The sequence below is a fragment of the Acipenser ruthenus genome, unplaced genomic scaffold (assembly GCF_902713425.1).
Source record: "Acipenser ruthenus unplaced genomic scaffold, fAciRut3.2 maternal haplotype, whole genome shotgun sequence".
NCBI lineage: Eukaryota > Metazoa > Chordata > Actinopteri > Acipenseriformes > Acipenseridae > Acipenser > Acipenser ruthenus.
Window position 1 is genome coordinate 400,581 of NW_026708916.1, and position 27,413 is coordinate 427,993.

The window sequence follows — 27,413 nt, forward strand, 5'->3', positions numbered from 1 at the left end:
GCATATCTCCCAGCTGTCTCTCTGATGTATAGCTGTGCTCACTTCTTTATTAAACGTGAGTTTAAACTATTATTATTATTATTATTATTACTATTATTACCTCTGACCGTATAACCTGGCATCCTTCACTCCTGTTCCTGGAAGAATGGCCTCCAGCTGAGGTAGTTTCATCAGTTATTTCTTGTACCTGTTTTTAAACTAGATGACCACTACATCGTGTCTAAAGGTATAATTGCAAGAACTGTGTAGTTCTGTATTCCTAATAATCATTGAGTGTCATTATTAAACCCTAACTCTGACCCTAGCCCCGAGTATTAAGCCCCCTCCTCTGAGGTGTCAGTTGCATTCCGCGCTGTGATACGAAACGGGACCCTGGTCAACCTGCAAGTCTTTTGGTATGCTGGCCAATCCGGAGGGGTCAACGTCATAGGTAACATGTCAGTATTTGCATATCTTTCCCAGCCGGTTTGAAGGTGCAGATGTGCAGACTTCTTTATTCAGCCGCTTTCTGCAAACGTGATATCCTCAGAGTTTGTAACCCTCTGCGTGTTGATTGTGGACAACCATGCATATACGCAGAGCAATTGGACACAATTGGACTATGCTTGACACACCACAAGACCAATCGCTCTTTAGCCACTCGCTGTACATAGAGGCGCGTATCAGGTAAGCACCGTGTGTTCGCTACGGCAGCACATATACTAAAATTGGAACGATACAGAGAAGATTAGCATGGCCCCTGCGCAAGGATGACACGCAAATTCGTGAAGCGTTCCACATTTTTGGTCTTTTTTTGTCGTTGGGAATAGTACTGTACCTGCCTTGGAATAACTCCCCTGGTAGAACCCGAAACATTGAAGCTGAACCGGAACCCCAATCCTAACCCAAGCCCAAAACCAAACCCAAACCCTAATTTGATTAGAGGAGCACCCTCAAAATGGAGCGAGGTAACCAGTGGTGTACCACAGGGATCAGTATTAGGACCTTTGCTATTCCTAATCTACATTAATGATTCAGATTCTGGTATAGTAATGTCACAGGTGACGGTGAACTAGTTATTCCATGTAGTAAAACATTGGACTCCTTTGCATGGAGGATCTCAGTAAGCTACAGTGCACGGTTCATCAACTGATTCAGATTCATTTATGTTAAGTTTGCTACTGATGATGTGGAAAAGAACAGTAATTGAGTGCCCAAAAATATGAATCACAGTGAGTTTTGACCTCCTTTAGAATTCTGGATGGAGCGCATACCTTGCAAAATGACCCGGTGTGAACAAAAGGAAATATATCGAAGTAATATGTACAGCTAAACGTGTCCAAGTATCTTATAGGAATGAAGTCAGACCATGGAAATCCACACCTGTGCTGGAGAAACATTGGATCAAGGGACTTCTTGTGGAAACAACTAGAGCGAAACCTGGTACAGAAGCTGAATCCTGCTGGGAACGTATGGATATGCTGGACATGTCCTAGGCGATTTCACATATGGAATGTACTTTGACATAAAAATGAAGTGTTAGAGGTTTTTTGAAGGAAGGATAAAGAGGGAGTATCCGTGTACCGCCAGTAGGTGGCTCTCTTGCTCCATGAAATAGGTCAGTCTACACATGTTTTTAATTAAGTACTTAGTAATCTGGGAATAAAAAAGCACCATTCTGGCTAAAAGTGAACGTTAATCACACCTACAAACAAGATAAGAAAGAGATTCTTTACCACAAATAAATGAACATTAAAACTGAACAGCCAAGGTCTTAAGAAAAAACCTGTCTCAGCTGGATTTTGTATGAACAAAGAACAGGGTCAAGCCTAGTTCAGTCATTATAAAAAATATAAGAGTTGAATGCAGTTATACTGGCCTGTATTTGGATTTAAATCTTAGAGGGATTCACCAAAGAAATAAAGTGATATTATAAATTCTAGCAGCAACTGTTAAACTGAAGTAAATTAATTAAGTTTATCTTGAAATGCCACATTCATAGTTAAAAAGGTTCAGTGATAATTTACACTGTTTATAGTTTATAATGGTCAAAGACTAGTAATTAGACACAAAGGTATTGTAAATTAATAAAATAAATGATTAAAACCTTTTTTTAGACAGCATGGTATTTGAAACTAAAACTAATTATTTGATTTCATAAGATTAATAGTATGTTTTAAGTATTTGCTATAATAAGAAAACATATTATTTAAACTGACAAGTATTATTGCTTGTTCATGACTTTACTGTATTAATAAGAAGATTAAAAGCTGGAAGCAGTATTTGATTTAATTAAAAGGGAAAGTGGTACAGTTTATTTCTCCTTCTATTGAACAACAAGACCTCTAGACATTATGATGTCCATTGAATTATAGAATTTTAAGGGTGTTGTGTTATGTTTTTGTGTTAAGTTTGTAATAATATACTATAATGTACCTTGTTGTTAATCCACTATACTATTGTCTAATGATGGTAGATGGAGTCCTTATAATGTGGTTCTTTGAAACTGCTCTATTGCTAAAAGGGGCCTCTCTCCTTATCCCGATGAACAGGCTGTAGAGAAAGGAGGGGGTCTTATTGCATTCTACGCTAGCAAAGCTGCAAGTCTTGTAGATTTGGAATTTAGGGTTTATGGAATTAGTGGTTTAGCACAGATAAGAATATATCTTGAAATAATATGCAAAAATGATGGCTTAACAGACATTGATAGGTCATAGATCTAAAAAAGTGTTTGCACAGACTTTGGCCTTGAAAAAACAAGAGACTCTGGAAAACTGCTTGGAATAGCATATTTAGAAGTCAGATACAGGTCAGAGCCTGGTTAGTGCATCTTTTAAGGGATAAATAATTCAAATGAAAACTATTACCACTTAAACTTAGTGAAACTAATTGACTTAAATACTGCACGAGACAATCTTTTGTCAAATCCTCTGTTAGACAATGGTATATGGAATTAAAACTGACTCATTAACAAAATGATGAAACAATATGAGGTTAAAAGAAACACATGCCTTTAATTTAGCAAAATATAATGAATTAGAAGATGATGTCACATATTAAGAACATCTCTCATATATAACACATATAAAAATAGTGTTTTGCATGCACATATAAACAGTAGTGTTTTTATATTATATTATAAACCAAGATCCTGGGAACTTTGGTTCACTTAACTTTTCAGATAAAGGAGGGGATCGGAGGAAAACAAGGAATGAGATCATAGAGTTGGACAAATATGAAGTTGTGAATTCATTCAGTACATGACACCTATTCATTCTGAAAAGTTAGTCCGGATCTTTTGAAAACTATTATTTGTAAAAGGGATAAGAGCTGTCTCACCAGATTAATGATTGGATTTAATTGAGGCGTCCCATGTATTCCAATGGGACGAAAAACCTATATAACTCCTAAGTAATTACAATGGAGTACCACACTCATCCCAGACAGGGTAAGGTGGTCCATCTTCTGCAAACTTTAAATACATAAGTCTGTCAATTTCTTGGGTGCTATATTAGTCATCTGGATATATTGCGGGTCAAGAGCGTAATAAAAATACCCCACAAGGAGTAGTAACATCTCTGTCCTCCTAACGTCTCCCCTGAGATAAGAGTGTATACTGAGCTAAATGGAACAGAGTACGTACAGAAATCTGAACCTACGGATTTTGTGACAGTAAGCAAACTTGTTAAATTTGCATATCTCCCAGCTGTCTCTCTGATGTATAGCTGTGCTCACTTCTTTATTAAACGTGAGTTTAAACTATTATTATTATTATTATTATTATTATTATTACTATTATTACCTCTGACCGTATAACCTGGCATCCTTCACTCCTGTTCCTGGAAGAATGGCCTCCAGCTGAGGTAGTTTCATCAGTTATTTCTTGTACCTGTTTTTAAACTAGATGACCACTACATCGTGTCTAAAGGTATAATTGCAAGAACTGTGTAGTTCTGTATTCCTAATAATCATTGAGTGTCATTATTAAACCCTAACTCTGACCCTAGCCCCGAGTATTAAGCCCCCTCCTCTGAGGTGTCAGTTGCATTCCACGCTGTGATACGAAACGGGACCCTGGTCAACCTGTAAGTCTTTTGGTATGCTGGCCAATCCGGAGGGGTCAACGTCATAGGTAACATGTCAGTATTTGCATATCTTTCCCAGCCGGTTTGAAGGTGCAGATGTGCAGACTTCTTTATTCAGCCGCTTTCTGCAAACGTGATATCCTCAGAGTTTGTAACCCTCTGCGTGTTGATTGTGGACAACCATGCATATACGCAGAGCAATTGGACACAATTGGACTATGCTTGACACACCACAAGACCAATCGCTCTTTAGCCACTCGCTGTACATAGAGGCGCGTATCAGGTAAGCACCGTGTGTTCGCTACGGCAGCACATATACTAAAATTGGAACGATACAGAGAAGATTAGCATGGCCCCTGCGCAAGGATGACACGCAAATTCGTGAAGCGTTCCACATTTTTGGTCTTTTTTTGTCGTTGGGAATAGTACTGTACCTGCCTTGGAATAACTCCCCTGGTAGAACCCGAAACATTGAAGCTGAACCGGAACCCCAATCCTAACCCAAGCCCAAAACCAAACCCAAACCCTAATTTGATTAGAGGAGCACCCTCAAAATGGAGCGAGGTAACCAGTGGTGTACCACAGGGATCAGTATTAGGACCTTTGCTATTCCTAATCTACATTAATGATTCAGATTCTGGTATAGTAATGTCACAGGTGACGGTGAACTAGTTATTCCATGTAGTAAAACATTGGACTCCTTTGCATGGAGGATCTCAGTAAGCTACAGTGCACGGTTCATCAACTGATTCAGATTCATTTATGTTAAGTTTGCTACTGATGATGTGGAAAAGAACAGTAATTGAGTGCCCAAAAATATGAATCACAGTGAGTTTTGACCTCCTTTAGAATTCTGGATGGAGCGCATACCTTGCAAAATGACCCGGTGTGAACAAAAGGAAATATATCGAAGTAATATGTACAGCTAAACGTGTCCAAGTATCTTATAGGAATGAAGTCAGGCCATGGAAATCCACACCTGTGCTGGAGAAACATTGGATCAAGGGACTTCTTGTGGAAACAACTAGAGCGAAACCTGGTACAGAAGCTGAATCCTGCTGGGAACGTATGGATATGCTGGACATGTCCTAGGCGATTTCACATATGGAATGTACTTTGACATAAAAATGAAGTGTTAGAGGTTTTTTGAAGGAAGGATAAAGAGGGAGTATCCGTGTACCGCCAGTAGGTGGCTCTCTTGCTCCATGAAATAGGTCAGTCTACACATGTTTTTAATTAAGTACTTAGTAATCTGGGAATAAAAAAGCACCATTCCGGCTAAAAGTGAACGTTAATCACACCTACAAACAAGATAAGAAAGAGATTCTTTACCACAAATAAATGAACATTAAAACTGAACAGCCAAGGTCTTAAGAAAAAACCTGTCTCAGCTGGATTTTGTATGAACAAAGAACAGGGTCAAGCCTAGTTCAGTCATTATAAAAAATATAAGAGTTGAATGCAGTTATACTGGCCTGTATTTGGATTTAAATCTTAGAGGGATTCACCAAAGAAATAAAGTGATATTATAAATTCTAGCAGCAACTGTTAAACTGAAGTAAATTAATTAAGTTTATCTTGAAATGCCACATTCATAGTTAAAAAGGTTCAGTGATAATTTACACTGTTTATAGTTTATAATGATCAAAGACTAGTAATTAGACACAAAGGTATTGTAAATTAATAAAATAAATGATTAAAACCTTTTTTTAGACAGCATGGTATTTGAAACTAAAACTAATTATTTGATTTCATAAGATTAATAGTATGTTTTAAGTATTTGCTATAATAAGAAAACATATTATTTAAACTGACAAGTATTATTGCTTGTTCATGACTTTACTGTATTAATAAGAAGATTAAAAGCTGGAAGCAGTATTTGATTTAATTAAAAGGGAAAGTGGTACAGTTTATTTCTCCTTCTATTGAACAACAAGACCTCTAGACATTATGATGTCCATTGAATTATAGAATTTTAAGGGTGTTGTGTTATGTTTTTGTGTTAAGTTTGTAATAATATACTATAATGTACCTTGTTGTTAATCCACTATACTATTGTCTAATGATGGTAGATGGAGTCCTTATAATGTGGTTCTTTGAAACTGCTCTATTGCTAAAAGGGGCCTCTCTCCTTATCCCGATGAACAGGCTGTAGAGAAAGGAGGGGGTCTTATTGCATTCTACGCTAGCAAAGCTGCAAGTCTTGTAGATTTGGAATTTAGGGTTTATGGAATTAGTGGTTTAGCACAGATAAGAATATATCTTGAAATAATATGCAAAAACGATGGCTTAACAGACATTGATAGGTCATAGATCTAAAAAAGTGTTTGCACAGACTTTGGCCTTGAAAAAACAAGAGACTCTGGAAAACTGCTTGGAATAGCATATTTAGAAGTCAGATACAGGTCAGAGCCTGGTTAGTGCATCTTTTAAGGGATAAATAATTCTAATGAAAACTATTACCACTTAAACTTAGTGAAACTAATTGACTTAAATACTGCACGAGACAATCTTTTGTCAAATCCTCTGTTAGACAATGGTATATGGAATTAAAACTGACTCATTAACAAAATGATGAAACAATATGAGGTTAAAAGAAACACATGCCTTTAATTTAGCAAAATATAATGAATTAGAAGATGATGTCACATATTAAGAACATCTCTCATATATAACACATATAAAAATAGTGTTTTGCATGCACATATAAACAGTAGTGTTTTTATATTATATTATAAACCAAGATCCTGGGAACTTTGGTTCACTTAACTTTTCAGATAAAGGAGGGGCTCGGAGGAAAACAAGGAATGAGATCATAGAGTTGGACAAATATGAAGTTGTGAATTCATTCAGTACATGACACCTATTCATTCTGAAAAGTTAGTCCGGATCTTTTGAAAACTATTATTTGTAAAAGGGATAAGAGCTGTCTCACCAGATTAATGATTGGATTTAATTGAGGCGTCCCATGTATTCCAATGGGACGAAAAACCTATATAACTCCTAAGTAATTACAATGGAGTACCACACTCATCCCAGACAGGGTAAGGTGGTCCATCTTCTGCAAACTTTAAATACATAAGTCTGTCAATTTCTTGGGTGCTATATTAGTCATCTGGATATATTGCGGGTCAAGAGCGTAATAAAAATACCCCACAAGGAGTAGTAACATCTCTGTCCTCCTAACGTCTCCCCTGAGATAAGAGTGTATACTGAGCTAAATGGAACAGAGTACGTACAGAAATCTGAACCTACGGATTTTGTGACAGTAAGCAAACTTGTTAAATTTGCATATCTCCCAGCTGTCTCTCTGATGTATAGCTGTGCTCACTTCTTTATTAAACGTGAGTTTAAACTATTATTATTATTATTATTATTATTATTATTATTACTATTATTACCTCTGACCGTATAACCTGGCATCCTTCACTCCTGTTCCTGGAAGAATGGCCTCCAGCTGAGGTAGTTTCATCAGTTATTTCTTGTACCTGTTTTTAAACTAGATGACCACTACATCGTGTCTAAAGGTATAATTGCAAGAACTGTGTAGTTCTGTATTCCTAATAATCATTGAGTGTCATTATTAAACCCTAACTCTGACCCTAGCCCCGAGTATTAAGCCCCCTCCTCTGAGGTGTCAGTTGCATTCCACGCTGTGATACGAAACGGGACCCTGGTCAACCTGCAAGTCTTTTGGTATGCTGGCCAATCCGGAGGGGTCAACGTCATAGGTAACATGTCAGTATTTGCATATCTTTCCCAGCCGGTTTGAAGGTGCAGATGTGCAGACTTCTTTATTCAGCCGCTTTCTGCAAACGTGATATCCTCAGAGTTTGTAACCCTCTGCGTGTTGATTGTGGACAACCATGCATATATGCAGAGCAATTGGACACAATTGGACTATGCTTGACACACCACAAGACCAATCGCTCTTTAGCCACTCGCTGTACATAGAGGCGCGTATCAGGTAAGCACCGTGTGTTCGCTACGGCAGCACATATACTAAAATTGGAACGATACAGAGAAGATTAGCATGGCCCCTGCGCAAGGATGACACGCAAATTCGTGAAGCGTTCCACATTTTTGGTCTTTTTTTGTCGTTGGGAATAGTACTGTACCTGCCTTGGAATAACTCCCCTGGTAGAACCCGAAACATTGAAGCTGAACCGGAACCCCAATCCTAACCCAAGCCCAAAACCAAACCCAAACCCTAATTTGATTAGAGGAGCACCCTCAAAATGGAGCGAGGTAACCAGTGGTGTACCACAGGGATCAGTATTAGGACCTTTGCTATTCCTAATCTACATTAATGATTCAGATTCTGGTATAGTAATGTCACAGGTGACGGTGAACTAGTTATTCCATGTAGTAAAACATTGGACTCCTTTGCATGGAGGATCTCAGTAAGCTACAGTGCACGGTTCATCAACTGATTCAGATTCATTTATGTTAAGTTTGCTACTGATGATGTGGAAAAGAACAGTAATTGAGTGCCCAAAAATATGAATCACAGTGAGTTTTGACCTCCTTTAGAATTCTGGATGGAGCGCATACCTTGCAAAATGACCCGGTGTGAACAAAAGGAAATATATCGAAGTAATATGTACAGCTAAACGTGTCCAAGTATCTTATAGGAATGAAGTCAGGCCATGGAAATCCACACCTGTGCTGGAGAAACATTGGATCAAGGGACTTCTTGTGGAAACAACTAGAGCGAAACCTGGTACAGAAGCTGAATCCTGCTGGGAACGTATGGATATGCTGGACATGTCCTAGGCGATTTCACATATGGAATGTACTTTGACATAAAAATGAAGTGTTAGAGGTTTTTTGAAGGAAGGATAAAGAGGGAGTATCCGTGTACCGCCAGTAGGTGGCTCTCTTGCTCCATGAAATAGGTCAGTCTACACATGTTTTTAATTAAGTACTTAGTAATCTGGGAATAAAAAAGCACCATTCCGGCTAAAAGTGAACGTTAATCACACCTACAAACAAGATAAGAAAGAGATTCTTTACCACAAATAAATGAACATTAAAACTGAACAGCCAAGGTCTTAAGAAAAAACCTGTCTCAGCTGGATTTTGTATGAACAAAGAACAGGGTCAAGCCTAGTTCAGTCATTATAAAAAATATAAGAGTTGAATGCAGTTATACTGGCCTGTATTTGGATTTAAATCTTAGAGGGATTCACCAAAGAAATAAAGTGATATTATAAATTCTAGCAGCAACTGTTAAACTGAAGTAAATTAATTAAGTTTATCTTGAAATGCCACATTCATAGTTAAAAAGGTTCAGTGATAATTTACACTGTTTATAGTTTATAATGGTCAAAGACTAGTAATTAGACACAAAGGTATTGTAAATTAATAAAATAAATGATTAAAACCTTTTTTTAGACAGCATGGTATTTGAAACTAAAACTAATTATTTGATTTCATAAGATTAATAGTATGTTTTAAGTATTTGCTATAATAAGAAAACATATTATTTAAACTGACAAGTATTATTGCTTGTTCATGACTTTACTGTATTAATAAGAAGATTAAAAGCTGGAAGCAGTATTTGATTTAATTAAAAGGGAAAGTGGTACAGTTTATTTCTCCTTCTATTGAACAACAAGACCTCTAGACATTATGATGTCCATTGAATTATAGAATTTGAAGGGTGTTGTGTTATGTTTTTGTGTTAAGTTTGTAATAATATACTATAATGTACCTTGTTGTTAATCCACTATACTATTGTCTAATGATGGTAGATGGAGTCCTTATAATGTGGTTCTTTGAAACTGCTCTATTGCTAAAAGGGGCCTCTCTCCTTATCCCGATGAACAGGCTGTAGAGAAAGGAGGGGGTCTTATTGCATTCTACGCTAGCAAAGCTGCAAGTCTTGTAGATTTGGAATTTAGGGTTTATGGAATTAGTGGTTTAGCACAGATAAGAATATATCTTGAAATAATATGCAAAAACGATGGCTTAACAGACATTGATAGGTCATAGATCTAAAAAAGTGTTTGCACAGACTTTGGCCTTGAAAAAACAAGAGACTCTGGAAAACTGCTTGGAATAGCATATTTAGAAGTCAGATACAGGTCAGAGCCTGGTTAGTGCATCTTTTAAGGGATAAATAATTCAAATGAAAACTATTACCACTTAAACTTAGTGAAACTAATTGACTTAAATACTGCACGAGACAATCTTTTGTCAAATCCTCTGTTAGACAATGGTATATGGAATTAAAACTGACTCATTAACAAAATGATGAAACAATATGAGGTTAAAAGAAACACATGCCTTTAATTTAGCAAAATATAATGAATTAGAAGATGATGTCACATATTAAGAACATCTCTCATATATAACACATATAAAAATAGTGTTTTGCATGCACATATAAACAGTAGTGTTTTTATATTATATTATAAACCAAGATCCTGGGAACTTTGGTTCACTTAACTTTTCAGATAAAGGAGGGGCTCGGAGGAAAACAAGGAATGAGATCATAGAGTTGGACAAATATGAAGTTGTGAATTCATTCAGTACATGACACCTATTCATTCTGAAAAGTTAGTCCGGATCTTTTGAAAACTATTATTTGTAAAAGGGATAAGAGCTGTCTCACCAGATTAATGATTGGATTTAATTGAGGCGTCCCATGTATTCCAATGGGACGAAAAACCTATATAACTCCTAAGTAATTACAATGGAGTACCACACTCATCCCAGACAGGGTAAGGTGGTCCATCTTCTGCAAACTTTAAATACATAAGTCTGTCAATTTCTTGGGTGCTATATTAGTCATCTGGATATATTGCGGGTCAAGAGCGTAATAAAAATACCCCACAAGGAGTAGTAACATCTCTGTCCTCCTAACGTCTCCCCTGAGATAAGAGTGTATACTGAGCTAAATGGAACAGAGTACGTACAGAAATCTGAACCTACGGATTTTGTGACAGTAAGCAAACTTGTTAAATTTGCATATCTCCCAGCTGTCTCTCTGATGTATAGCTGTGCTCACTTCTTTATTAAACGTGAGTTTAAACTATTATTATTATTATTATTATTATTACTATTATTACCTCTGACCGTATAACCTGGCATCCTTCACTCCTGTTCCTGGAAGAATGGCCTCCAGCTGAGGTAGTTTCATCAGTTATTTCTTGTACCTGTTTTTAAACTAGATGACCACTACATCGTGTCTAAAGGTATAATTGCAAGAACTGTGTAGTTCTGTATTCCTAATAATCATTGAGTGTCATTATTAAACCCTAACTCTGACCCTAGCCCCGAGTATTAAGCCCCCTCCTCTGAGGTGTCAGTTGCATTCCACGCTGTGATACGAAACGGGACCCTGGTCAACCTGTAAGTCTTTTGGTATGCTGGCCAATCCGGAGGGGTCAACGTCATAGGTAACATGTCAGTATTTGCATATCTTTCCCAGCCGGTTTGAAGGTGCAGATGTGCAGACTTCTTTATTCAGCCGCTTTCTGCAAACGTGATATCCTCAGAGTTTGTAACCCTCTGCGTGTTGATTGTGGACAACCATGCATATACGCAGAGCAATTGGACACAATTGGACTATGCTTGACACACCACAAGACCAATCGCTCTTTAGCCACTCGCTGTACATAGAGGCGCGTATCAGGTAAGCACCGTGTGTTCGCTACGGCAGCACATATACTAAAATTGGAACGATACAGAGAAGATTAGCATGGCCCCTGCGCAAGGATGACACGCAAATTCGTGAAGCGTTCCACATTTTTGGTCTTTTTTTGTCGTTGGGAATAGTACTGTACCTGCCTTGGAATAACTCCCCTGGTAGAACCCGAAACATTGAAGCTGAACCGGAACCCCAATCCTAACCCAAGCCCAAAACCAAACCCAAACCCTAATTTGATTAGAGGAGCACCCTCAAAATGGAGCGAGGTAACCAGTGGTGTACCACAGGGATCAGTATTAGGACCTTTGCTATTCCTAATCTACATTAATGATTCAGATTCTGGTATAGTAATGTCACAGGTGACGGTGAACTAGTTATTCCATGTAGTAAAACATTGGACTCCTTTGCATGGAGGATCTCAGTAAGCTACAGTGCACGGTTCATCAACTGATTCAGATTCATTTATGTTAAGTTTGCTACTGATGATGTGGAAAAGAACAGTAATTGAGTGCCCAAAAATATGAATCACAGTGAGTTTTGACCTCCTTTAGAATTCTGGATGGAGCGCATACCTTGCAAAATGACCCGGTGTGAACAAAAGGAAATATATCGAAGTAATATGTACAGCTAAACGTGTCCAAGTATCTTATAGGAATGAAGTCAGGCCATGGAAATCCACACCTGTGCTGGAGAAACATTGGATCAAGGGACTTCTTGTGGAAACAACTAGAGCGAAACCTGGTACAGAAGCTGAATCCTGCTGGGAACGTATGGATATGCTGGACATGTCCTAGGCGATTTCACATATGGAATGTACTTTGACATAAAAATGAAGTGTTAGAGGTTTTTTGAAGGAAGGATAAAGAGGGAGTATCCGTGTACCGCCAGTAGGTGGCTCTCTTGCTCCATGAAATAGGTCAGTCTACACATGTTTTTAATTAAGTACTTAGTAATCTGGGAATAAAAAAGCACCATTCCGGCTAAAAGTGAACGTTAATCACACCTACAAACAAGATAAGAAAGAGATTCTTTACCACAAATAAATGAACATTAAAACTGAACAGCCAAGGTCTTAAGAAAAAACCTGTCTCAGCTGGATTTTGTATGAACAAAGAACAGGGTCAAGCCTAGTTCAGTCATTATAAAAAATATAAGAGTTGAATGCAGTTATACTGGCCTGTATTTGGATTTAAATCTTAGAGGGATTCACCAAAGAAATAAAGTGATATTATAAATTCTAGCAGCAACTGTTAAACTGAAGTAAATTAATTAAGTTTATCTTGAAATGCCACATTCATAGTTAAAAAGGTTCAGTGATAATTTACACTGTTTATAGTTTATAATGGTCAAAGACTAGTAATTAGACACAAAGGTATTGTAAATTAATAAAATAAATGATTAAAACCTTTTTTTAGACAGCATGGTATTTGAAACTAAAACTAATTATTTGATTTCATAAGATTAATAGTATGTTTTAAGTATTTGCTATAATAAGAAAACATATTATTTAAACTGACAAGTATTATTGCTTGTTCATGACTTTACTGTATTAATAAGAAGATTAAAAGCTGGAAGCAGTATTTGATTTAATTAAAAGGGAAAGTGGTACAGTTTATTTCTCCTTCTATTGAACAACAAGACCTCTAGACATTATGATGTCCATTGAATTATAGAATTTGAAGGGTGTTGTGTTATGTTTTTGTGTTAAGTTTGTAATAATATACTATAATGTACCTTGTTGTTAATCCACTATACTATTGTCTAATGATGGTAGATGGAGTCCTTATAATGTGGTTCTTTGAAACTGCTCTATTGCTAAAAGGGGCCTCTCTCCTTATCCCGATGAACAGGCTGTAGAGAAAGGAGGGGGTCTTATTGCATTCTACGCTAGCAAAGCTGCAAGTCTTGTAGATTTGGAATTTAGGGTTTATGGAATTAGTGGTTTAGCACAGATAAGAATATATCTTGAAATAATATGCAAAAATGATGGCTTAACAGACATTGATAGGTCATAGATCTAAAAAAGTGTTTGCACAGACTTTGGCCTTGAAAAAACAAGAGACTCTGGAAAACTGCTTGGAATAGCATATTTAGAAGTCAGATACAGGTCAGAGCCTGGTTAGTGCATCTTTTAAGGGATAAATAATTCAAATGAAAACTATTACCACTTAAACTTAGTGAAACTAATTGACTTAAATACTGCACGAGACAATCTTTTGTCAAATCCTCTGTTAGACAATGGTATATGGAATTAAAACTGACTCATTAACAAAATGATGAAACAATATGAGGTTAAAAGAAACACATGCCTTTAATTTAGCAAAATATAATGAATTAGAAGATGATGTCACATATTAAGAACATCTCTCATATATAACACATATAAAAATAGTGTTTTGCATGCACATATAAACAGTAGTGTTTTTATATTATATTATAAACCAAGATCCTGGGAACTTTGGTTCACTTAACTTTTCAGATAAAGGAGGGGCTCGGAGGAAAACAAGGAATGAGATCATAGAGTTGGACAAATATGAAGTTGTGAATTCATTCAGTACATGACACCTATTCATTCTGAAAAGTTAGTCCGGATCTTTTGAAAACTATTATTTGTAAAAGGGATGAGAGCTGTCTCACCAGATTAATGATTGGATTTAATTGAGGCGTCCCATGTATTCCAATGGGACGAAAAACCTATATAACTCCTAAGTAATTACAATGGAGTACCACACTCATCCCAGACAGGGTAAGGTGGTCCATCTTCTGCAAACTTTAAATACATAAGTCTGTCAATTTCTTGGGTGCTATATTAGTCATCTGGATATATTGCGGGTCAAGAGCGTAATAAAAATACCCCACAAGGAGTAGTAACATCTCTGTCCTCCTAACGTCTCCCCTGAGATAAGAGTGTATACTGAGCTAAATGGAACAGAGTACGTACAGAAATCTGAACCTACGGATTTTGTGACAGTAAGCAAACTTGTTAAATTTGCATATCTCCCAGCTGTCTCTCTGATGTATAGCTGTGCTCACTTCTTTATTAAACGTGAGTTTAAACTATTATTATTATTATTATTACTATTATTACCTCTGACCGTATAACCTGGCATCCTTCACTCCTGTTCCTGGAAGAATGGCCTCCAGCTGAGGTAGTTTCATCAGTTATTTCTTGTACCTGTTTTTAAACTAGATGACCACTACATCGTGTCTAAAGGTATAATTGCAAGAACTGTGTAGTTCTGTATTCCTAATAATCATTGAGTGTCATTATTAAACCCTAACTCTGACCCTAGCCCCGAGTATTAAGCCCCCTCCTCTGAGGTGTCAGTTGCATTCCGCGCTGTGATACGAAACGGGACCCTGGTCAACCTGCAAGTCTTTTGGTATGCTGGCCAATCCGGAGGGGTCAACGTCATAGGTAACATGTCAGTATTTGCATATCTTTCCCAGCCGGTTTGAAGGTGCAGATGTGCAGACTTCTTTATTCAGCCGCTTTCTGCAAACGTGATATCCTCAGAGTTTGTAACCCTCTGCGTGTTGATTGTGGACAACCATGCATATACGCAGAGCAATTGGACACAATTGGACTATGCTTGACACACCACAAGACCAATCGCTCTTTAGCCACTCGCTGTACATAGAGGCGCGTATCAGGGAAGCACCGTGTGTTCGCTACGGCAGCACATATACTAAAATTGGAACGATACAGAGAAGATTAGCATGGCCCCTGCGCAAGGATGACACGCAAATTCGTGAAGCGTTCCACATTTTTGGTCTTTTTTTGTCGTTGGGAATAGTACTGTACCTGCCTTGGAATAACTCCCCTGGTAGAACCCGAAACATTGAAGCTGAACCGGAACCCCAATCCTAACCCAAGCCCAAAACCAAACCCAAACCCTAATTTGATTAGAGGAGCACCCTCAAAATGGAGCGAGGTAACCAGTGGTGTACCACAGGGATCAGTATTAGGACCTTTGCTATTCCTAATCTACATTAATGATTCAGATTCTGGTATAGTAATGTCACAGGTGACGGTGAACTAGTTATTCCATGTAGTAAAACATTGGACTCCTTTGCATGGAGGATCTCAGTAAGCTACAGTGCACGGTTCATCAACTGATTCAGATTCATTTATGTTAAGTTTGCTACTGATGATGTGGAAAAGAACAGTAATTGAGTGCCCAAAAATATGAATCACAGTGAGTTTTGACCTCCTTTAGAATTCTGGATGGAGCGCATACCTTGCAAAATGACCCGGTGTGAACAAAAGGAAATATATCGAAGTAATATGTACAGCTAAACGTGTCCAAGTATCTTATAGGAATGAAGTCAGGCCATGGAAATCCACACCTGTGCTGGAGAAACATTGGATCAAGGGACTTCTTGTGGAAACAACTAGAGCGAAACCTGGTACAGAAGCTGAATCCTGCTGGGAACGTATGGATATGCTGGACATGTCCTAGGCGATTTCACATATGGAATGTACTTTGACATAAAAATGAAGTGTTAGAGGTTTTTTGAAGGAAGGATAAAGAGGGAGTATCCGTGTACCGCCAGTAGGTGGCTCTCTTGCTCCATGAAATAGGTCAGTCTACACATGTTTTTAATTAAGTACTTAGTAATCTGGGAATAAAAAAGCACCATTCCGGCTAAAAGTGAACGTTAATCACACCTACAAACAAGATAAGAAAGAGATTCTTTACCACAAATAAATGAACATTAAAACTGAACAGCCAAGGTCTTAAGAAAAAACCTGTCTCAGCTGGATTTTGTATGAACAAAGAACAGGGTCAAGCCTAGTTCAGTCATTATAAAAAATATAAGAGTTGAATGCAGTTATACTGGCCTGTATTTGGATTTAAATCTTAGAGGGATTCACCAAAGAAATAAAGTGATATTATAAATTCTAGCAGCAACTGTTAAACTGAAGTAAATTAATTAAGTTTATCTTGAAATGCCACATTCATAGTTAAAAAGGTTCAGTGATAATTTACACTGTTTATAGTTTATAATGGTCAAAGACTAGTAATTAGACACAAAGGTATTGTAAATTAATAAAATAAATGATTAAAACCTTTTTTTAGACAGCATGGTATTTGAAACTAAAACTAATTATTTGATTTCATAAGATTAATAGTATGTTTTAAGTATTTGCTATAATAAGAAAACATATTATTTAAACTGACAAGTATTATTGCTTGTTCATGACTTTACTGTATTAATAAGAAGATTAAAAGCTGGAAGCAGTATTTGATTTAATTAAAAGGGAAAGTGGTACAGTTTATTTCTCCTTCTATTGAACAACAAGACCTCTAGACATTATGATGTCCATTGAATTATAGAATTTGAAGGGTGTTGTGTTATGTTTTTGTGTTAAGTTTGTAATAATATACTATAATGTACCTTGTTGTTAATCCACTATACTATTGTCTAATGATGGTAGATGGAGTCCTTATAATGTGGTTCTTTGAAACTGCTCTATTGCTAAAAGGGGCCTCTCTCCTTATCCCGATGAACAGGCTGTAGAGAAAGGAGGGGGTCTTATTGCATTCTACGCTAGCAAAGCTGCAAGTCTTGTAGATTTGGAATTTAGGGTTTATGGAATTAGTGGTTTAGCACAGATAAGAATATATCTTGAAATAATATGCAAAAACGATGGCTTAACAGACATTGATAGGTCATAGATCTAAAAAAGTGTTTGCACAGACTTTGGCCTTGAAAAAACAAGAGACTCTGGAAAACTGCTTGGAATAGCATATTTAGAAGTCAGATACAGGTCAGAGCCTGGTTAGTGCATCTTTTAAGGGATAAATAATTCAAATGAAAACTATTACCACTTAAACTTAGTGAAACTAATTGACTTAAATACTGCACGAGACAATCTTTTGTCAAATCCTCTGTTAGACAATGGTATATGGAATTAAAACTGACTCATTAACAAAATGATGAAACAATATGAGGTTAAAAGAAACACATGCCTTTAATTTAGCAAAATATAATGAATTAGAAGATGATGTCACATATTAAGAACATCTCTCATATATAACACATATAAAAATAGTGTTTTGCATGCACATATAAACAGTAGTGTTTTTATATTATATTATAAACCAAGATCCTGGGAACTTTGGTTCACTTAACTTTTCAGATAAAGGAGGGGCTCGGAGGAAAACAAGGAATGAGATCATAGAGTTGGACAAATATGAAGTTGTGAATTCATTCAGTACATGACACCTATTCATTCTGAAAAGTTAGTCCGGATCTTTTGAAAACTATTATTTGTAAAAGGGATAAGAGCTGTCTCACCAGATTAATGATTGGATTTAATTGAGGCGTCCCATGTATTCCAATGGGACGAAAAACCTATATAACTCCTAAGTAATTACAATGGAGTACCACACTCATCCCAGACAGGGTAAGGTGGTCCATCTTCTGCAAACTTTAAATACATAAGTCTGTCAATTTCTTGGGTGCTATATTAGTCATCTGGATATATTGTGGGTCAAGAGCGTAATAAAAATACCCCACAAGGAGTAGTAACATCTCTGTCCTCCTAACGTCTCCCCTGAGATAAGAGTGTATACTGAGCTAAATGGAACAGAGTACGTACAGAAATCTGAACCTACGGATTTTGTGACAGTAAGCAAACTTGTTAAATTTGCATATCTCCCAGCTGTCTCTCTGATGTATAGCTGTGCTCACTTCTTTATTAAACGTGAGTTTAAACTATTATTATTATTATTATTACTATTATTACCTCTGACCGTATAACCTGGCATCCTTCACTCCTGTTCCTGGAAGAATGGCCTCCAGCTGAGGTAGTTTCATCAGTTATTTCTTGTACCTGTTTTTAAACTAGATGACCACTACATCGTGTCTAAAGGTATAATTGCAAGAACTGTGTAGTTCTGTATTCCTAATAATCATTGAGTGTCATTATTAAACCCTAACTCTGACCCTAGCCCCGAGTATTAAGCCCCCTCCTCTGAGGTGTCAGTTGCATTCCGCGCTGTGATACGAAACGGGACCCTGGTCAACCTGCAAGTCTTTTGGTATGCTGGCCAATCCGGAGGGGTCAACGTCATAGGTAACATGTCAGTATTTGCATATCTTTCCCAGCCGGTTTGAAGGTGCAGATGTGCAGACTTCTTTATTCAGCCGCTTTCTGCAAACGTGATATCCTCAGAGTTTGTAACCCTCTGCGTGTTGATTGTGGACAACCATGCATATACGCAGAGCAATTGGACACAATTGGACTATGCTTGACACACCACAAGACCAATCGCTCTTTAGCCACTCGCTGTACATAGAGGCGCGTATCAGGTAAGCACCGTGTGTTCGCTACGGCAGCACATATACTAAAATTGGAACGATACAGAGAAGATTAGCATGGCCCCTGCGCAAGGATGACACGCAAATTCGTGAAGCGTTCCACATTTTTGGTCTTTTTTTGTCGTTGGGAATAGTACTGTACCTGCCTTGGAATAACTCCCCTGGTAGAACCCGAAACATTGAAGCTGAACCGGAACCCCAATCCTAACCCAAGCCCAAAACCAAACCCAAACCCTAATTTGATTAGAGGAGCACCCTCAAAATGGAGCGAGGTAACCAGTGGTGTACCACAGGGATCAGTATTAGGACCTTTGCTATTCCTAATCTACATTAATGATTCAGATTCTGGTATAGTAATGTCACAGGTGACGGTGAACTAGTTATTCCATGTAGTAAAACATTGGACTCCTTTGCATGGAGGATCTCAGTAAGCTACAGTGCACGGTTCATCAACTGATTCAGATTCATTTATGTTAAGTTTGCTACTGATGATGTGGAAAAGAACAGTAATTGAGTGCCCAAAAATATGAATCACAGTGAGTTTTGACCTCCTTTAGAATTCTGGATGGAGCGCATACCTTGCAAAATGACCCGGTGTGAACAAAAGGAAATATATCGAAGTAATATGTACAGCTAAACGTGTCCAAGTATCTTATAGGAATGAAGTCAGGCCATGGAAATCCACACCTGTGCTGGAGAAACATTGGATCAAGGGACTTCTTGTGGAAACAACTAGAGCGAAACCTGGTACAGAAGCTGAATCCTGCTGGGAACGTATGGATATGCTGGACATGTCCTAGGCGATTTCACATATGGAATGTACTTTGACATAAAAATGAAGTGTTAGAGGTTTTTTGAAGGAAGGATAAAGAGGGAGTATCCGTGTACCGCCAGTAGGTGGCTCTCTTGCTCCATGAAATAGGTCAGTCTACACATGTTTTTAATTAAGTACTTAGTAATCTGGGAATAAAAAAGCACCATTCCGGCTAAAAGTGAACGTTAATCACACCTACAAACAAGATAAGAAAGAGATTCTTTACCACAAATAAATGAACATTAAAACTGAACAGCCAAGGTCTTAAGAAAAAACCTGTCTCAGCTGGATTTTGTATGAACAAAGAACAGGGTCAAGCCTAGTTCAGTCATTATAAAAAATATAAGAGTTGAATGCAGTTATACTGGCCTGTATTTGGATTTAAATCTTAGAGGGATTCACCAAAGAAATAAAGTGATATTATAAATTCTAGCAGCAACTGTTAAACTGAAGTAAATTAATTAAGTTTATCTTGAAATGCCACATTCATAGTTAAAAAGGTTCAGTGATAATTTACACTGTTTATAGTTTATAATGGTCAAAGACTAGTAATTAGACACAAAGGTATTGTAAATTAATAAAATAAATGATTAAAACCTTTTTTTAGACAGCATGGTATTTGAAACTAAAACTAATTATTTGATTTCATAAGATTAATAGTATGTTTTAAGTATTTGCTATAATAAGAAAACATATTATTTAAACTGACAAGTATTATTGCTTGTTCATGACTTTACTGTATTAATAAGAAGATTAAAAGCTGGAAGCAGTATTTGATTTAATTAAAAGGGAAAGTGGTACAGTTTATTTCTCCTTCTATTGAACAACAAGACCTCTAGACATTATGATGTCCATTGAATTATAGAATTTGAAGGGTGTTGTGTTATGTTTTTGTGTTAAGTTTGTAATAATATACTATAATGTACCTTGTTGTTAATCCACTATACTATTGTCTAATGATGGTAGATGGAGTCCTTATAATGTGGTTCTTTGAAACTGCTCTATTGCTAAAAGGGGCCTCTCTCCTTATCCCGATGAACAGGCTGTAGAGAAAGGAGGGGGTCTTATTGCATTCTACGCTAGCAAAGCTGCAAGTCTTGTAGATTTGGAATTTAGGGTTTATGGAATTAGTGGTTTAGCACAGATAAGAATATATCTTGAAATAATATGCAAAAACGATGGCTTAACAGACATTGATAGGTCATAGATCTAAAAAAGTGTTTGCACAGACTTTGGCCTTGAAAAAACAAGAGACTCTGGAAAACTGCTTGGAATAGCATATTTAGAAGTCAGATACAGGTCAGAGCCTGGTTAGTGCATCTTTTAAGGGATAAATAATTCAAATGAAAACTATTACCACTTAAACTTAGTGAAACTAATTGACTTAAATACTGCACGAGACAATCTTTTGTCAAATCCTCTGTTAGACAATGGTATATGGAATTAAAACTGACTCATTAACAAAATGATGAAACAATATGAGGTTAAAAGAAACACATGCCTTTAATTTAGCAAAATATAATGAATTAGAAGATGATGTCACATATTAAGAACATCTCTCATATATAACACATATAAAAATAGTGTTTTGCATGCACATATAAACAGTAGTGTTTTTATATTATATTATAAACCAAGATCCTGGGAACTTTGGTTCACTTAACTTTTCAGATAAAGGAGGGGCTCGGAGGAAAACAAGGAATGAGATCATAGAGTTGGACAAATATGAAGTTGTGAATTCATTCAGTACATGACACCTATTCATTCTGAAAAGTTAGTCCGGATCTTTTGAAAACTATTATTTGTAAAAGGGATAAGAGCTGTCTCACCAGATTAATGATTGGATTTAATTGAGGCGTCCCATGTATTCCAATGGGACGAAAAACCTATATAACTCCTAAGTAATTACAATGGAGTACCACACTCATCCCAGACAGGGTAAGGTGGTCCATCTTCTGCAAACTTTAAATACATAAGTCTGTCAATTTCTTGGGTGCTATATTAGTCATCTGGATATATTGCGGGTCAAGAGCGTAATAAAAATACCCCACAAGGAGTAGTAACATCTCTGTCCTCCTAACGTCTCCCCTGAGATAAGAGTGTATACTGAGCTAAATGGAACAGAGTACGTACAGAAATCTGAACCTACGGATTTTGTGACAGTAAGCAAACTTGTTAAATTTGCATATCTCCCAGCTGTCTCTCTGATGTATAGCTGTGCTCACTTCTTTATTAAACGTGAGTTTAAACTATTATTATTATTATTATTATTACTATTATTACCTCTGACCGTATAACCTGGCATCCTTCACTCCTGTTCCTGGAAGAATGGCCTCCAGCTGAGGTAGTTTCATCAGTTATTTCTTGTACCTGTTTTTAAACTAGATGACCACTACATCGTGTCTAAAGGTATAATTGCAAGAACTGTGTAGTTCTGTATTCCTAATAATGTTTGAGTGTCATTATTAAACCCTAACTCTGACCCTAGCCCCGAGTATTAAGCCCCCTCCTCTGAGGTGTCAGTTGCATTCCACGCTGTGATACGAAACGGGACCCTGGTCAACCTGCAAGTCTTTTGGTATGCTGGCCAATCCGGAGGGGTCAACGTCATAGGTAACATGTCAGTATTTGCATATCTTTCCCAGCCGGTTTGAAGGTGCAGATGTGCAGACTTCTTTATTCAGCCGCTTTCTGCAAACGTGATATCCTCAGAGTTTGTAACCCTCTGCGTGTTGATTGTGGACAACCATGCATATACGCAGAGCAATTGGACACAATTGGACTATGCTTGACACACCACAAGACCAATCGCTCTTTAGCCACTCGCTGTACATAGAGGCGCGTATCAGGTAAGCACCGTGTGTTTGCTACGGCAGCACATATACTAAAATTGGAACGATACAGAGAAGATTAGCATGGCCCCTGCGCAAGGATGACACGCAAATTCGTGAAGCGTTCCACATTTTTGGTCTTTTTTTGTCGTTGGGAATAGTACTGTACCTGCCTTGGAATAACTCCCCTGGTAGAACCCGAAACATTGAAGCTGAACCGGAACCCCAATCCTAACCCAAGCCCAAAACCAAACCCAAACCCTAATTTGATTAGAGGAGCACCCTCAAAATGGAGCGAGGTAACCAGTGGTGTACCACAGGGATCAGTATTAGGACCTTTGCTATTCCTAATCTACATTAATGATTCAGATTCTGGTATAGTAATGTCACAGGTGACGGTGAACTAGTTATTCCATGTAGTAAAACATTGGACTCCTTTGCATGGAGGATCTCAGTAAGCTACAGTGCACGGTTCATCAACTGATTCAGATTCATTTATGTTAAGTTTGCTACTGATGATGTGGAAAAGAACAGTAATTGAGTGCCCAAAAATATGAATCACAGTGAGTTTTGACCTCCTTTAGAATTCTGGATGGAGCGCATACCTTGCAAAATGACCCGGTGTGAACAAAAGGAAATATATCGAAGTAATATGTACAGCTAAACGTGTCCAAGTATCTTATAGGAATGAAGTCAGACCATGGAAATCCACACCTGTGCTGGAGAAACATTGGATCAAGGGACTTCTTGTGGAAACAACTAGAGCGAAACCTGGTACAGAAGCTGAATCCTGCTGGGAACGTATGGATATGCTGGACATGTCCTAGGCGATTTCACATATGGAATGTACTTTGACATAAAAATGAAGTGTTAGAGGTTTTTTGAAGGAAGGATAAAGAGGGAGTATCCGTGTACCGCCAGTAGGTGGCTCTCTTGCTCCATGAAATAGGTCAGTCTACACATGTTTTTAATTAAGTACTTAGTAATCTGGGAATAAAAAAGCACCATTCCGGCTAAAAGTGAACGTTAATCACACCTACAAACAAGATAAGAAAGAGATTCTTTACCACAAATAAATGAACATTAAAACTGAACAGCCAAGGTCTTAAGAAAAAACCTGTCTCAGCTGGATTTTGTATGAACAAAGAACAGGGTCAAGCCTAGTTCAGTCATTATAAAAAATATAAGAGTTGAATGCAGTTATACTGGCCTGTATTTGGATTTAAATCTTAGAGGGATTCACCAAAGAAATAAAGTGATATTATAAATTCTAGCAGCAACTGTTAAACTGAAGTAAATTAATTAAGTTTATCTTGAAATGCCACATTCATAGTTAAAAAGGTTCAGTGATAATTTACACTGTTTATAGTTTATAATGGTCAAAGACTAGTAATTAGACACAAAGGTATTGTAAATTAATAAAATAAATGATTAAAACCTTTTTTTAGACAGCATGGTATTTGAAACTAAAACTAATTATTTGATTTCATAAGATTAATAGTATGTTTTAAGTATTTGCTATAATAAGAAAACATATTATTTAAACTGACAAGTATTATTGCTTGTTCATGACTTTACTGTATTAATAAGAAGATTAAAAGCTGGAAGCAGTATTCGATTTAATTAAAAGGGAAAGTGGTACAGTTTATTTCTCCTTCTATTGAACAACAAGACCTCTAGACATTATGATGTCCATTGAATTATAGAATTTTAAGGGTGTTGTGTTATGTTTTTGTGTTAAGTTTGTAATAATATACTATAATGTACCTTGTTGTTAATCCACTATACTATTGTCTAATGATGGTAGATGGAGTCCTTATAATGTGGTTCTTGGAAACTGCTCTATTGCTAAAAGGGGCCTCTCTCCTTATCCCGATGAACAGGCTGTAGAGAAAGGAGGGGGTCTTATTGCATTCTACGCTAGCAAAGCTGCAAGTCTTGTAGATTTGGAATTTAGGGTTTATGGAATTAGTGGTTTAGCACAGATAAGAATATATCTTGAAATAATATGCAAAAATGATGGCTTAACAGACATTGATAGGTCATAGATCTAAAAAAGTGTTTGCACAGACTTTGGCCTTGAAAAAACAAGAGACTCTGGAAAACTGCTTGGAATAGCATATTTAGAAGTCAGATACAGGTCAGAGCCTGGTTAGTGCATCTTTTAAGGGATAAATAATTCAAATGAAAACTATTACCACTTAAACTTAGTGAAACTAATTGACTTAAATACTGCACGAGACAATCTTTTGTCAAATCCTCTGTTAGACAATGGTATATGGAATTAAAACTGACTCATTAACAAAATGATGAAACAATATGAGGTTAAAAGAAACACATGCCTTTAATTTAGCAAAATATAATGAATTAGAAGATGATGTCACATATTAAGAACATCTCTCATATATAACACATATAAAAATAGTGTTTTGCATGCACATATAAACAGTAGTGTTTTTATATTATATTATAAACCAAGATCCTGGGAACTTTGGTTCACTTAACTTTTCAGATAAAGGAGGGGCTCGGAGGAAAACAAGGAATGAGATCATAGAGTTGGACAAATATGAAGTTGTGAATTCATTCAGTACATGACACCTATTCATTCTGAAAAGTTAGTCCGGATCTTTTGAAAACTATTATTTGTAAAAGGGATAAGAGCTGTCTCACCAGATTAATGATTGGATTTAATTGAGGCGTCCCATGTATTCCAATGGGACGAAAAACCTATATAACTCCTAAGTAATTACAATGGAGTACCACACTCATCCCAGACAGGGTAAGGTGGTCCATCTTCTGCAAACTTTAAATACATAAGTCTGTCAATTTCTTGGGTGCTATATTAGTCATCTGGATATATTGCGGGTCAAGAGCGTAATAAAAATACCCCACAAGGAGTAGTAACATCTCTGTCCTCCTAACGTCTCCCCTGAGATAAGAGTGTATACTGAGCTAAATGGAACAGAGTACGTACAGAAATCTGAACCTACGGATTTTGTGACAGTAAGCAAACTTGTTAAATTTGCATATCTCCCAGCTGTCTCTCTGATGTATAGCTGTGCTCACTTCTTTATTAAAAGTGAGTTTAAACTATTATTATTATTATTATTATTATTACTATTATTACCTCAGACCGTATAACCTGGCATCCTTCACTCCTGTTCCTGGAAGAATGGCCTCCAGCTGAGGTAGTTTCATCAGTTATTTCTTGTACCTGTTTTTAAACTAGATGACCACTACATCGTGTCTAAAGGTATAATTGCAAGAACTGTGTAGTTCTGTATTCCTAATAATCATTGAGTGTCATTATTAAACCCTAACTCTGACCCTAGCCCCGAGTATTAAGCCCCCTCCTCTGAGGTGTCAGTTGCATTCCGCGCTGTGATACGAAACGGGACCCTGGTCAACCTGCAAGTCTTTTGGTATGCTGGCCAATCCGGAGGGGTCAACGTCATAGGTAACATGTCAGTATTTGCATATCTTTCCCAGCCGGTTTGAAGGTGCAGATGTGCAGACTTCTTTATTCAGCCGCTTTCTGCAAACGTGATATCCTCAGAGTTTGTAACCCTCTGCGTGTTGATTGTGGACAACCATGCATATACGCAGAGCAATTGGACACAATTGGACTATGCTTGACACACCACAAGACCAATCGCTCTTTAGCCACTCGCTGTACATAGAGGCGCGTATCAGGTAAGCACCGTGTGTTCGCTACGGCAGCACATATACTAAAATTGGAACGATACAGAGAAGATTAGCATGGCCCCTGCGCAAGGATGACACGCAAATTCGTGAAGCGTTCCACATTTTTGGTCTTTTTTTGTCGTTGGGAATAGTACTGTACCTGCCTTGGAATAACTCCCCTGGTAGAACCCGAAACATTGAAGCTGAACCGGAACCCCAATCCTAACCCAAGCCCAAAACCAAACCCAAACCCTAATTTGATTAGAGGAGCACCCTCAAAATGGAGCGAGGTAACCAGTGGTGTACCACAGGGATCAGTATTAGGACCTTTGCTATTCCTAATCTACATTAATGATTCAGATTCTGGTATAGTAATGTCACAGGTGACGGTGAACTAGTTATTCCATGTAGTAAAACATTGGACTCCTTTGCATGGAGGATCTCAGTAAGCTACAGTGCACGGTTCATCAACTGATTCAGATTCATTTATGTTAAGTTTGCTACTGATGATGTGGAAAAGAACAGTAATTGAGTGCCCAAAAATATGAATCACAGTGAGTTTTGACCTCCTTTAGAATTCTGGATGGAGCGCATACCTTGCAAAATGACCCGGTGTGAACAAAAGGAAATATATCGAAGTAATATGTACAGCTAAACGTGTCCAAGTATCTTATAGGAATGAAGTCAGACCATGGAAATCCACACCTGTGCTGGAGAAACATTGGATCAAGGGACTTCTTGTGGAAACAACTAGAGCGAAACCTGGTACAGAAGCTGAATCCTGCTGGGAACGTATGGATATGCTGGACATGTCCTAGGCGATTTCACATATGGAATGTACTTTGACATAAAAATGAAGTGTTAGAGGTTTTTTGAAGGAAGGATAAAGAGGGAGTATCCGTGTACCGCCAGTAGGTGGCTCTCTTGCTCCATGAAATAGGTCAGTCTACACATGTTTTTAATTAAGTACTTAGTAATCTGGGAATAAAAAAGCACCATTCCGGCTAAAAGTGAACGTTAATCACACCTAC

At 37.3% G+C, this 27,413-nt stretch overlaps 8 non-coding genes across 8 annotated transcripts; all 8 read left to right on the top strand.

Annotated features, from left to right (window-relative positions):
* The first annotated feature begins 677 nt into the window (after positions 1–677).
* Positions 678–784, top strand: LOC131736726 (U6 spliceosomal RNA). The gene has a single exon (XR_009328319.1). It is a non-coding gene; the product is annotated as a U6 spliceosomal RNA (small nuclear RNA).
* A 3,574-nt stretch (positions 785–4,358) lies between these two features.
* Positions 4,359–4,465, top strand: LOC131736727 (U6 spliceosomal RNA). Its single transcript, XR_009328320.1, has one exon. It is a non-coding gene; the product is annotated as a U6 spliceosomal RNA (small nuclear RNA).
* Positions 4,466–8,042: 3,577 nt separating this feature from the next.
* LOC131736728 (U6 spliceosomal RNA) lies at positions 8,043–8,149 on the top strand. The gene has a single exon (XR_009328321.1). It is a non-coding gene; the product is annotated as a U6 spliceosomal RNA (small nuclear RNA).
* A 3,568-nt stretch (positions 8,150–11,717) lies between these two features.
* Positions 11,718–11,824, top strand: LOC131736729 (U6 spliceosomal RNA). The gene has a single exon (XR_009328322.1). It is a non-coding gene; the product is annotated as a U6 spliceosomal RNA (small nuclear RNA).
* A 3,562-nt stretch (positions 11,825–15,386) lies between these two features.
* LOC131736731 (U6 spliceosomal RNA) lies at positions 15,387–15,493 on the top strand. Its single transcript, XR_009328324.1, has one exon. It is a non-coding gene; the product is annotated as a U6 spliceosomal RNA (small nuclear RNA).
* A 3,562-nt stretch (positions 15,494–19,055) lies between these two features.
* LOC131736732 (U6 spliceosomal RNA) lies at positions 19,056–19,162 on the top strand. The gene has a single exon (XR_009328325.1). It is a non-coding gene; the product is annotated as a U6 spliceosomal RNA (small nuclear RNA).
* A 3,565-nt stretch (positions 19,163–22,727) lies between these two features.
* On the top strand, positions 22,728–22,834 carry LOC131736738 (U6 spliceosomal RNA). The gene has a single exon (XR_009328331.1). It is a non-coding gene; the product is annotated as a U6 spliceosomal RNA (small nuclear RNA).
* A 3,568-nt stretch (positions 22,835–26,402) lies between these two features.
* LOC131736733 (U6 spliceosomal RNA) lies at positions 26,403–26,509 on the top strand. The gene has a single exon (XR_009328326.1). It is a non-coding gene; the product is annotated as a U6 spliceosomal RNA (small nuclear RNA).
* The last annotated feature ends 904 nt before the right edge of the window (positions 26,510–27,413 follow it).